Raw genomic sequence first — 11,994 nt, 5'->3', positions numbered from 1 at the left:
GAAGAAATAGAGTGTCTACTCGTGACATCTCTGGGCCTGAAGGTTTGAGAGAGATAAGCCGTTCTATAACTTGGCTACAAGACACAGGTATCTGACAGGAGCTGCGGGTCTTAATGGAAGATGAAGCAGCAGTCACAGGGAGGGAGTAAATATTCTGGACTCTCTCCTCCCTTCGATCTTTTGCCAATGCTTCCCAGACTGGCTGAAACCAAACAGACTCAGAGGGTGAAGGATGAGTGATGCAGTCCACAGAAGCCAGCCTCTCAGAGCAGGGTCAGGCAAGAAACTGGGTTTAACGAGTTGGAAGAGTACTCATCATGCAAACAAGCAGGATGTCTCAGTGTTGGAACAATCTTTAAAAACCTTGAACTAAAAGATAAAGGGAAAGGATCCAAACAGAGCTATGTCAGACCTGGGACAAAGAAAGACAGAGGAAGAGAATGATTAAAAAGTAAAATAGTGGGGTGGGGCACAGTGTGTGGCCTCATTATGTAAGATAAAGTACATAATAAAAATTACCTGGAGGTATGAGGAAAACACGTTTCCCTTCATCACCTCCCAGGAGGCTTGATTAGAGAAGCTGGCATGGGTCCTGAGTACTTTTGGATAAGTATTGCCTGGGCCTGTCTGTAGAATCAGGTTGAACTGCAACAGTGAGGTGAGTCCCAGCTTTCTTTGATCACTGTGAACAGCAAATTCAGTGTCAGCTGAGCCATTGAGGAGAAGCAGCTGTGTCCTGGCATTCTTTACAGGCATCCTGGTCAGTTCTGTGTCAATGTGACACTCTCAAATAGTTATTTGAGAAAAAGGAAGCTTGACTGAGAAAATGAACCCCAGCAGAATGGCTTGTAGTGCATTTTCTTGATTGATGACAGATGTAAGAAAGCCCAGCTCACTGTGGACAGTGTCACCCCCTGAGCTGGTGTTCTGTGTTTCATAAGAAAGCAGGCTAAGCCAGCCATGCAGAGCATGCCAGTAAGCAGCACCCCTTTATGGCCTCTGCAACAGTTCCTACCTCTAGATCTTTGCCCTGGCTTCCTTTAGTAGAATGCATTCTGAGGGTTGTAAGCTAGAATAAAACCTTTCTTTCGCTGTGGTGGTTTGAATAAAAATGCCCCCATATGCTCATATATTTGAATGCTTAATCACCAGAGAGTGGAACTATTTGAGAAGGATTAGGAGGTGTGGACTTTTGGAGGAGGTATGTCACTGAAAGTGTGTTTAAAGTTTAGAAAGCCAAGCAGGCCCCAGTGTTTCATCTTCTCTGCCTGCTGCCTGTGAATCAGCATGTAAGGCTCTCAGCTATTGCTCTAGAACCTTGTTTGCCTGCTTCCCATCATGATGATCATGGATTAATCTTCTGAAACTGTGAGCAAGCCCTCTGTTAAATGCTTTCTTTTGTAAAAAATGCCTTGGTTATCATGTCTCTTCACAGCAATAGAACAGTAACTAAGACATCATCCAAGTTATATCAGGGTGCTTTATCACAGCAGTAGAAATCCTAGCTAAGGCAAAGGCAAACGTGAAAACTGGTACTAAATGGAGAGGCGGCACTAACACAGGTGAATTCCATGAGACTACCTGACTGAAGTTTAATGAGGTCTAGAGAATTTAGTCATACTTCTAGAATACACTTGGAAAGTAATCTACTTTTTTATAGTATTTCTTGCTCAACATATAAAATTCTAGTGTTCAAAGCAGTTAACATTCCACTAACATGTGAGCAAAGGCACATACTGAAGGCATGTTCTATGATGTATCACAGTCACTCAAACAAGACATGAAGCATGTGAAATTCACATCAGTCTTCTTACCGCCATTATCTAAACTCTTGTTAATTTGAGACAGGGTTTCCTGTAGCCCAGGTTGGCCTGGGACTCAGTATATAGCCTAGGGTGACCTTGAACTCTGATTCTCCTTCCTCCACCTCCCAAGTTCTGGATTTGATTTAAATCTTAATAGCTACTTCTTTCATAGGTTTGTCCCAAAGATTTTCCCCAGTTCTTTCATTAAAATATAGCTATTAGACAAGAATCAACTTTAAAGCAGTAGTTTGTATTCTGAGACTTATTTTTGTTTGCTCTTTCTAGTATTGATTTTAAATATCCTCAATAACATTGTGGAACTATGAATAAAATTCAAGCATTTACTTTGTAAATTATTAGAGGCATTGTAAAAGATAAACTGTATTAAATTTGGCTTACCAGTATTTCCTGAGCACATTTTAAAAATAGAACTGAGCAGAAGTAATTATTTTGGGAAAATGGAAATGATAATGGAGAGATTAAGATCAAGATTAGCATGCACATGAATGGCAACTATTGTGTTTCACACACAACTCAACTGTTTCTAAGAACAAGATAAAGTAAGACACAATCTTCATTGTGGAGAACAGGTTCAGAAAACAGACAAAACTTATCTCAGAAATATTTAATAAATATCTACTAGGTGGTTAGGCAGGCAATTTGCTAGGTGTTGAGGCTACTGATAGAGCAGGCCAAGGGAAAGGTTTACTGTCTCCATATTTAATACCTTTCCCCCCCATACACACTAAATCACTAACCAGAGAAGAAACAAAGTATCCTGTGCTGCTTGTTTTCCTGTGCCTATGACTCTTAGCTGAAGAACAAAGAAGGGCTTACAAGCCAGAAAAACAGCTCTCAAGTTTAAGGGAAGGTAAAACATGCAGTACACTGTTTTTTTTCTTTTAGGGTGGAAACAAGGTGAGTGTAAAAAAAAAGTGGAAAGTACACAACTTCTGGTAAAAGACAAAAGTTTATGATCTGATTTAGAGCAGCTAAGGCCTGGCCATGGCTCACTCTCATGATCTCTGCTACTCAGGATGCTAAGGCAGGGGCCTCCCAAGCTCAATGGCTCAGCCACAGGTGATCCAAGGCCACAAACCCAAGGGTACCATTTTGACGCACAGGTATTTCGGGTAACATGGTACTGAGGAAAAGAAACACTCACTTTTTTTTACAAGGACCAAGAAAACTTCTCTTTTTGCCACAAGTACAGACCTGATGTGCAAAGAACATTATTCAGACACAATAAATGTACAGTTAACTTCAGTTTAATGACTCTTAACACTAGGGGTTGGAGGGTGTTTTTTGGGAGCAGACAGGGTCTCACTATACAGCCAGATTTGGTCTGAGACTTGTGACCTTCACTGCTCCACCTCCCATAAGCATAGACTGCTGGTGTATCTCACCATGACTAGTCACACAATAAATATTCTGCCTCAGGCACGGCAAAATCTGTTGAAAGAAATTTACCAGGCAACTTTCATGCATCAGCACTGTGCTGGTTTAGTGTATTATTCCTTATACTCTAAGGCATGTTTCAGGTGCTTCTATTCATAACTCTCACATTTATACATTATCATTTAATAATTGCTTATCTGAATTAATGGCTTAGGTTAATTACCTCAAAAAAGTTGTCCCTTAACAACTCCTCCTTTAAAAGGGGTGGGAAGCAGGGAGAGAAAGTTAAATTTAAAGTCTAATTACTGAAGACAAGTATCAAGGCATTTTGGGTTTTGTACAAAGTCAAGGACTTCAGGTAAAAATCAGCCTCAGGGAACACTAGCCAGCTTTGCTTTTAGCCTCGAGGTCATTAACGACTCAGATATGTGCGAAACTGAGGTTATTTTGAATCAGAGCTCCACTGCAGTACAGGCTCGCTTGAACACTTGGCCACCCTCCTGTCTCATGTCTTGCCTCCTTCTGTGTCCAGTTGAAGTTCAACACAATTGCTGTCACTTCCTGTCCGGGTAGGCTGGGGAAACCTGAGCATCTGTGGGAGGGGAGGTAGTTCGACAGAATGGCCAGGCTGTCCATGTCCCCAGCGTGCACGCGCGGGTCACTGCACCTAGAGCTGTAGGGCACAGGATCCAAGGAGTGCTCACCCGTCCACGGGGGTCTGCGCGGGTGTGGCCCATGCTGCCAGCTCCAACTAGTCCTGGTCCAGCAGGCCACCCTGTCACCTCCTGGCCCTGTACCCAGGGTGTCAGCACCCTCCTCTGTCACCCCACCACACCTAAGCAAAACTTTTCGCTCACCTCCCCAATTCAAACTCCACTGCTGTGTCCAAGCTGTCACAAACCACTCTGGCCCTAGCAACAAGGTTAGGTCATAGATCAAGCGCTGCTAGGTGTTAGGAAGGTGAAGTCATAAAGCTGCAAGTGTAGTAAACCAGGTGCGGTGGCGAAGGGGAGGGGTGGAGGAGGCACGTGGGGGAATGTCCCGCGCTACCGTCTCGCCAGCAAGAACGACACAGGACCCTCGGATACTTCTGCAGTAAAGCTTTAATACATCTTGAGAGATAGATGATCAGCTTCTGAGAGGGAGACCCCAAGCTAAGAAACCCAGCCCCTTATATAAGCCTAGGAGCTCCGAGTGAGATGTGTAGAGCTGGGATTGGTGGTTTGCTCATCACCCCAGATAACGGGTGAGGCACAGCTTAAATGGTAAACTCCAACTGACAGCAGATGTCAGCGCCATCTTCTAATGGCGATAGCGATAGTGAGGGCAGCTCCTCACATCTCCCCCTATTCATTTATTTTTGAAGCCATAGGACACTCACAACTTTGGAGTGGAGATAGAGGTCAAATCCCCATGTGCAAATTTGGAACATGTACAAAGCTCCTCTCCAGGGTCTTATCCCCAGAGGGAGCCCTGACCAGTCCCGATGTCGTTTTTCTGGGGGAAGGAGATCATGACATAGAACCTTCATGCAAGATGACTTATCTCCCAGGAGAAAGTCGTTATACCGCAGACCTCTCCTGTGCAGTGCTTAGCCTTGCAACTCCTTGGGCTGCTGAAGCCTACCCACTCTATCCCGTGCAATGAGACTAGCCTCGTGGGGTGCAAGAGCCGGGAGGCCAGCGACCTATTGCTTTAACATGGTTAACCAAATGTCAGGGGAGGCTCCGTGTTCTAAGGCAGCAAGTGCTTGTGCCACCATCACTTTGTCTCTTTTGTTTGGGCTCTGAGCTTACACACCATCCAAAGCATCAACACTATTCCACAGCAGAGAACTAGGCTAAATGATCCCACCCCCACCCATTCCTTAAAATAAGAAAATGCAGATGAAATCCAGGAGGAGAGGCCTTCCATCAGAGAAAGATCCAGACGCGTCGAATTCACTTGCAGGATCGCCACTCTCAACTCACGGAGTGTCTGCTCAAACTCAAAAGTCCAATTCTGTAATAAATGTTGAGACAGAGCTTTTGACAGGTTAGCTGCTCTTGTAAAATTCTCATATTGTACTGAAGTGACACAAAGGCCAGGCAACTTTTGTTCACATCCCAATTGGGCCATCTGCCACAATATATCCAATTGTTCCTGAACCAAATTAATCTGTTGGTTTACCAACATCAGGCCTCCTTGTATCTGAGAATTGGCAGTGGCCTGTTTATCTAGGGCCATGGTCACAGTGGCTGATAGTTCATTAATGGTTTGAGTTGTCTGCACAGTGGCGGAAAGTGCAAGGGCCGAGGCGGTAACCGAAGCAGTAACCGCGGCGGCAGCTATCAGGCCCACAATAATAGCAGAGATCCCAAAAATCTCGCTTTTCCCTAAACAAACTCAAACTACTTGGCACCTCAACAGGAACTGGAACAAATCGAGGCATGCGCATTACCAAAGCAAAAGGGTGCTTAATAGCATCCCAGCATAATGCATAAAAACAATTCTAAGCAGAGCAATTTATTTCTTTCTGATTCTTACCTAAGGTATCATTACTCACAACCCAAATAAAGGGCAGCCAAACACAAATTGGAGCAGCTGAATAATTAGTTCTCTTAAAAGGGGTATACTTAACATTGGAGGAGGACCAATCAGATGATCCAGAGCTCTGTCCCTCACTCAGACTGTTGCCTAATGCCCCTTTCCAATCAAAAGTAATCTGTCCCTTCTCACTATATCCTCCAGCAATCATTGCCATAGGAGAAAGATCAGTACAGCTTCCATTAATTCAAAAGGATTAGCATTAGATCTTTCTGGATCCATATGAATAAAATTATCCTTTAATGAAGAAATCACAGTAAAGCACAAGCTTCCTACCAATGACAAGGTTCTCTCATCCTGAAAACTCTGTATCTGAGGATCTAAAGGCAAAAAGGCAAGCCCCAACTCTCTATTAGTTGTGAAAAATCTAGGGAACTCCTGGGCATTATGCATCACTGGCATCGGTAGGGGGAAGGTAGACATGATGGCCCACCGTAACTCTCCCATCATACTAGGAACCATCATCCCGAGTAGGAGAGTCTTCATCACCCACTTGGCCTCCATCCTTCTTATTCTGGAGTTGTGAAGGAGCTCTTCGAGTGAGTCTTTCAGGGATCCACAGGGGGTTTTCTTCCTCCTGTGGAAAAACACACACAGCTCCCCTGGATCTTATTAGAATAGGATCCGGGCCTTTCCATTCATTAGTTAGCACATCTTTCCATTTTACAAATTCTTTTGGCCTATCAGGCTCTAAACTGTGGCGATCGGCCGCAGTGTGGCCTTGGGCATCAGAGTTCAAGAAATTAAGGGTAAAAAGTGCCATGGACACAGCAACTCTTGGTACCGAGGGTAGAACATCCTCAATACTCCCCTTTTGTTTAATCAGATATGATTTGAGTGTACGATGGGCACGTTCCACAATGCCCTGTCCTTGAGGGTTATAAGGTAGGCCAGTTAGATGGGTAACATCCATTTGCCGACAAAACTGTCGGAATTTTTGAGAGGTATATGCTGGTCCATTGTCTGTTTTTAAAATTCTGGGTTTTCCCCAAGCACTCCAGGCCTCAAGGCAATGTTGAATCACATATGAGGCCTTTTCCCCTGTTAGGGGTGTGGCAAACATTACGCCAGAACAGGTGTCAACAGAAACATGAACATATTGAAGCCTTCCAAAAGAGGGAATATGAGTAACATCCATCTGCCACATCTGCAATGGTCTAATGCCACGTGGGTTTATTCCCACGTGGGGAGCAGGTAAGAATTCGCAGCAATTCTGGCATTGAGTAACAATTTCCCTAGCCTCTTTCCTGGATAGAGCAAAACGACGGCGCAAGGTCTCAGCCGTCACATGAAAGCGCTGATGGAATTCTTTTGCTGCTTGTGCGTGGGTAGACAAGGCAGCGGCCACCAGCTTTGTAGCCTTGTCCGCTAAGTCATTCCCTAAGGACATGGGACCTGGGAGTCCAGAATGTGCTCGGACATGGGTAATGAAAACAGGAAATCTCCTATTTAACAAGGCAGCTTGTATCTTCTGAAAGATGTTAGCAACTCTGCTGGAGGATCTTATTATTCCAGCTATCTCAAGGAGATTAACTGCATTAACCACATAAGAGGAATCTGATACAATATTGAGGGGTCCTGGAAAAGCCTCAAGAACCTCCAGTACTATCAGACATTCTACAACTTGAGGTGAAGTTTCATTATATTGTTTAGATATAACCCTATCCTTGACCACATAAGCTCCCATACCAGTTTTCGATCCATCAGTGTACACCACAGTCCCATCTGGGAGTGGGTCTTTAGCTGTCACTTGTGGAAACACTATAGCCTGGTTTAGGGCAAACTGTAAAATTGGATGCTTTGGAAAATGATTATCAATTTGTCCTGAAAAGGAAGTAACTAAAACTGCCCAATCACTAGATGTGGCTGCCAAGGTCTGAACTTGTGCAGCAGTATAAGGCACAATCAAGGAATCAGGATCCCTGCCAAAATGCGTAACAGCTGCTTTTATTCCGCGAAGCGCGAGCTGTGCAACAGCATCAGGGTACCAGTCAATAATCTTAGCAGGGGAAGCATTTGGATGAATCCAAAGTAATGGTCCATGTTGCCACAGGACTGCAGTTGGCAATTGAGCTGTCTTAAAAACACACAGATTAAAAGGTAGTGACTCCTCAATACGTTGTAATTGTGCTTCCTGTAAGGCCTCTTCCACCATCTGTAAGGCTCGGTGGGCAGCAGGGGTAAATTTTCTGGGTGAGGAGATATGAGGCTCACCCTCCAGGAGATCGAAGAGGGGTTTTAGATCAGCAGATGGAATTTTTAAAAAGGGCCTCAACCAATTTATATCTCCCAGAAGTTTCTGAAAATCATTTAATGTTTGTAAGTGGTCTTTGCGAATTTCTATTTTCTGAGGAACTATATTTTTGGGAGTAATCATTGAGCCCAAAAAGAGGCCTGTATCTGCAATTTGAACCTTTTCTGAGGCAATCTCTAATCCCCACTGTTTTAATTCAGCCACCAGCATGGGAAAAGCCTTTTGTAAAACATCTAACTCTTTGTGACAAATAAGAATATCGTCCATATAATGGATCATGATTAAAGATGTAAATTGCTTCCTAATTGGCTCCAAAGCCTCCTGCACATACAGCTGACATATTGTTGGGCTATTGGCCATGCCTTGCGGCAGTACCTTCCACTGAAATCTCTTGTCTGGTTCCATATGATTAAGAGAAGGGATAGTGAAGGCAAACCTTGGTCTATCCCGTGGGTAAAGTGGAATAGAGAAGAAACAATCCTTAATATCTATAATAATAAGCTTCCAATCTTGAGGGAGTGCAGAAAGCAAAGGAAGTCCTCTTTGAACAGGGCCAAAAAGATGCATCTGATTGTTAATGGCCCGCAGGTCATGGAGTAATCTCCACTTCCCAGATTTCTTCTTAATAACAAAAATTGGTGTATTCCATGGGGAGGTAGAAGGCTCTAGATGCCCCAGCCGTTCCTGTTCTTGCACTAATCTTGTGACAGCCTCTAATTTTTCAGAGGATAGAGGCCATTGAGAGACCCATAACGGCTCCTCTGTTTTCCACGGTATGGGTCGTGAAGCCTCAACGGCCCCTAAATAAAACCCAGTCCTTTTCTACCCCGATTTCCATGTTGTGTAATGGGTTTTATTCTGCCTTGTTCTTGCCTACCCAAGCCTCTACCCTTTGTATACCCCATCTTTGCCATAATGGCTGATGCCTGGGGGAGTATTCATTAGTTAGGGTCATGCCCATGGCTTGTAACACATCCCGTCCCCATAAATTTACAGGGAGTGGCAACACATAGGGGGTAAAACATCCCTGTTTGCCCTCAGCGTTCCGCCAGGTTAAGGCTGAGGCACTGATGGCAGGAGAGGACTGGTATCCAAGACCTTGTAGAGAATGAGATGAAACAACAGTGGGCCAAGACTTCGGCCACCAATGGAGTGAAATAATGCTTTTGTCTGCTCCCGTATCCATTATCCCTTCAAATTCTTTTCCATTAATTAACAATTTTATTGTAGGTCTCTCATTTAGGGGTATAGCCAGATAGGCTGAATCACTTCCAGAAGATCCCATAGCCCTTTTTTGTAAAGTGTAGGTTTCTCCATCCCCGAGGGAGGGCAGCAACACCAGTTGTGCAATTCTATCTCCCTGCTTTATAGAAAATACACCCCGAGGGCTAGAACAGAGAACTTGAATCTCCTCTTTATGATACGGGTCAACAATCCCAGGATATATAATGAGTCCCTGTAAAGTTAAGGAGCCACGGCCCAGAATAAGCCCAATGGTGGCAGGGGGCAAAGGTCCAGGGGAATGGACTGGGACCGGTTGAACATTCATTTGGGGCATGAGTAAGAAGTCGGAAGCGGCACGCAAGTCCATTCCGGGGGTTCCTCGGAAGCCTCTACTTCCTCTTGATTGCTTTTCTGAAATCGGTTCCCATATTTCTGAGGGCCCTGGGACCATGGGCCCCGTGACCCGTTTTTTGATTGGGGTACCTTGGGTTCTTCAATAGGGGGCAGAAGCCTCCCTTTCATATCCCGGACTGACCTGCACTCACTAGCCCTATGATAACCTTTACCACAACGATGGCAAAGCTTCAGTTCTCTTGTTCTTTCAGGGGATTGACAATCTTTCTTAAGGTGCCCCATTTTCCCACAATTAAAACAAGCTTTTCGACTAGATAAATCTCTACGCCTGTGCGTTTGTAAAATGGCGGCAGCTAGTCCTGCATTGGTTAGGGGTCCCCCCAGCTCCCTGCACACTCTGAGCCAATCTTGTAAACCTTTGCTTTTGCGAGGGGCGATAGCCGCTCGACATTCCTGGGTTGCTTGTTCATAGACAAGTTGCTCAATCAGGGGCATAGCTTGTTCTGAATCACCAAAGATGCGACCGGCGGCCTCGGTCATTCTGGCCACAAAGTCTGAAAATGGCTCTTGGGGTCCTTGGACAATCTTTGTAAGGTGTCCACTGGATTCTCCCTTTTTGTGAGGGCCTTCCATGCTTTAATAGCGGCGGCCGACACCTGACCATAGACGCCCCAGATGTAGTTGGTTTGATTAAGGGCATGTTGACCCTGACCTGTCAGCATTTCAAATGTCCACTGCCTCTGATTCTCATCTTCAGCTGTGGCATTAACTCTAGCTTGCGCCTGGGCTGCATCATACCAGAGAGCCTTCCATTCCATGTATTGTCCCATGTTGGGAAGCACTGCTTTCACTGTCGTCTGCCAGTCAGTGGGAGTCATGGCAAAATTAGCAAGCCTTTCTACCTGTATTGTGGTAAAGTTAGCATTGACCCCATAATTACGAACGGATTCGGCCAATTCTTTGATTTGATTGTAATCTACGGGAGTATGTACTCTTCCGCCTTCCACATTCTCGAATACTGGAAAAGCCATTTGTATTTTTCTCCGTTCCTCTAAAGGTAAAAGGAGTCAGTACCAGTATTCAGCCGAAGCTCATACTGCGGAGGCGCCGAGGGGCGTGAGCCCGCCGGATTTATAGGCGGTGGCCTCACATTCATTTTTGTTTTCAGCGGCCGGTGTCTATCAGGGTGATATCTTTCTTCCTCATACCGTGCCACCTCCTCCTCTAGACCACCTTCTTCGCTAGAATCCAGAGTGTCAGAATCGGAATTATCTAGCTCCAAGGCTTCTAGCTCTACCGTAGGGTATAGCCTAGATTCTGGCTTTTTCTTTTTCTTAGATTTGTTAGGGGGTGAATGATCACTCCCTTCTTTCTCTCCCCTTTCTTAACTTCTTGGGGAGGGCCTTTTTTCTTAGACATGTCTTTCCTTTTGCGAGCTCCCATTCTCTCACTCCGTTCAGTTTCTGACATGCTATCCTGAACTTCCTCTAAGGTTCCCTGACTTTCTACTATAGCAGGGTGACAGGCCTCATCCTCCAAGCAGTTTTTAACTAGCTTCCAAATGGCTTTGGTACCTAAGTGGAGATCTCCTTCTGCATGCTTCCTGTCTAGTTCTTTACCTAGCTTGTTCCATGAGGCCACAGTGAGGGACCCGGAACAAGCATACCATGGTGCCACTCTATCTACCTCCTTCACAAAATTTTGAAGTGTTCGTGGTGCAATTTTGAGATCTCTTTGTTTTAGCACAGTCTGTAGGGCAGTAACCACTGACTGTGACAACCCCATCGCGCTAGCGGCTTATCTAAAAACGGCGCTCGACTTACCAGACTGACAGCACCGTTCTGTCAGTACCAGCCACGATGAAGAGAGGACAAACAGGACTAGCACCAAAGCCTCCACTGACCCGTCCCACGGTGATGACAAACTAAGGCCAAAGTCGAGAAAAGGGGTGTTCAGGATAAAGCATACCTCTCTGAACTTACGTCCCTGCAGTTCTGAATCCGCCCTGTCTTCCGAGGGGTCTCCCGCGGCGCCGGCGATGTTGAAGAGTTCCTGGGTTTCGGCACCAGATGTCCCGCGCTACCGTCTCGCCAGCAAGAACGACGCAGGACACTCGGATCCTTCTGCAGTAAAGCTTTAATACATCTTGAGAGATAGATGATCAGCTTCTGAGAGGGAGACCCCAAGCTAAGAAACCCAGCCCCTTATATAAGCCTAGGAGCTCCGAGTGAGACGTGTAGAGCCGGGATTGGTGGTTTGCTCATCACCCCAGATGACGGGTGAGGCACAGCTTAAACGGTAAACTCCAACTGACAGCAGATGTCAGCGCCATCTTCTAATGGCGATAGCGATAGTGAGGGCGGCTCCTCACAG

At 45.4% G+C, this 11,994-nt stretch overlaps 2 long non-coding RNA genes across 2 annotated transcripts; both read right to left on the bottom strand.

Moving 5' to 3' along the window:
• Positions 1-23: 23 nt before the first annotated feature.
• On the bottom strand, positions 24-4,231 carry LOC121138353. The gene is made up of 3 exons (XR_005875417.1): positions 4,061-4,231; positions 520-682; positions 24-369 (listed from the first exon to the last, which is right to left on the bottom strand). It is a non-coding gene; the product is annotated as an uncharacterized LOC121138353 (long non-coding RNA).
• Positions 2,757-4,054, bottom strand: LOC121138352. Its single transcript, XR_005875416.1, has 2 exons — positions 3,908-4,054; positions 2,757-3,795 (listed from the first exon to the last, which is right to left on the bottom strand). It is a non-coding gene; the product is annotated as an uncharacterized LOC121138352 (long non-coding RNA).
• Positions 4,232-11,994: the final 7,763 nt, after the last annotated feature.

Source organism: Mesocricetus auratus, unplaced genomic scaffold, assembly GCF_017639785.1.
Source record: "Mesocricetus auratus isolate SY011 unplaced genomic scaffold, BCM_Maur_2.0 contig_1914_pilon_obj, whole genome shotgun sequence".
Taxonomy (NCBI): Eukaryota; Metazoa; Chordata; class Mammalia; order Rodentia; family Cricetidae; genus Mesocricetus; species Mesocricetus auratus.
The sequence above is the reverse complement of the archived record's forward strand: the minus strand, read 5'-3'. Positions and strand labels throughout refer to the sequence as shown.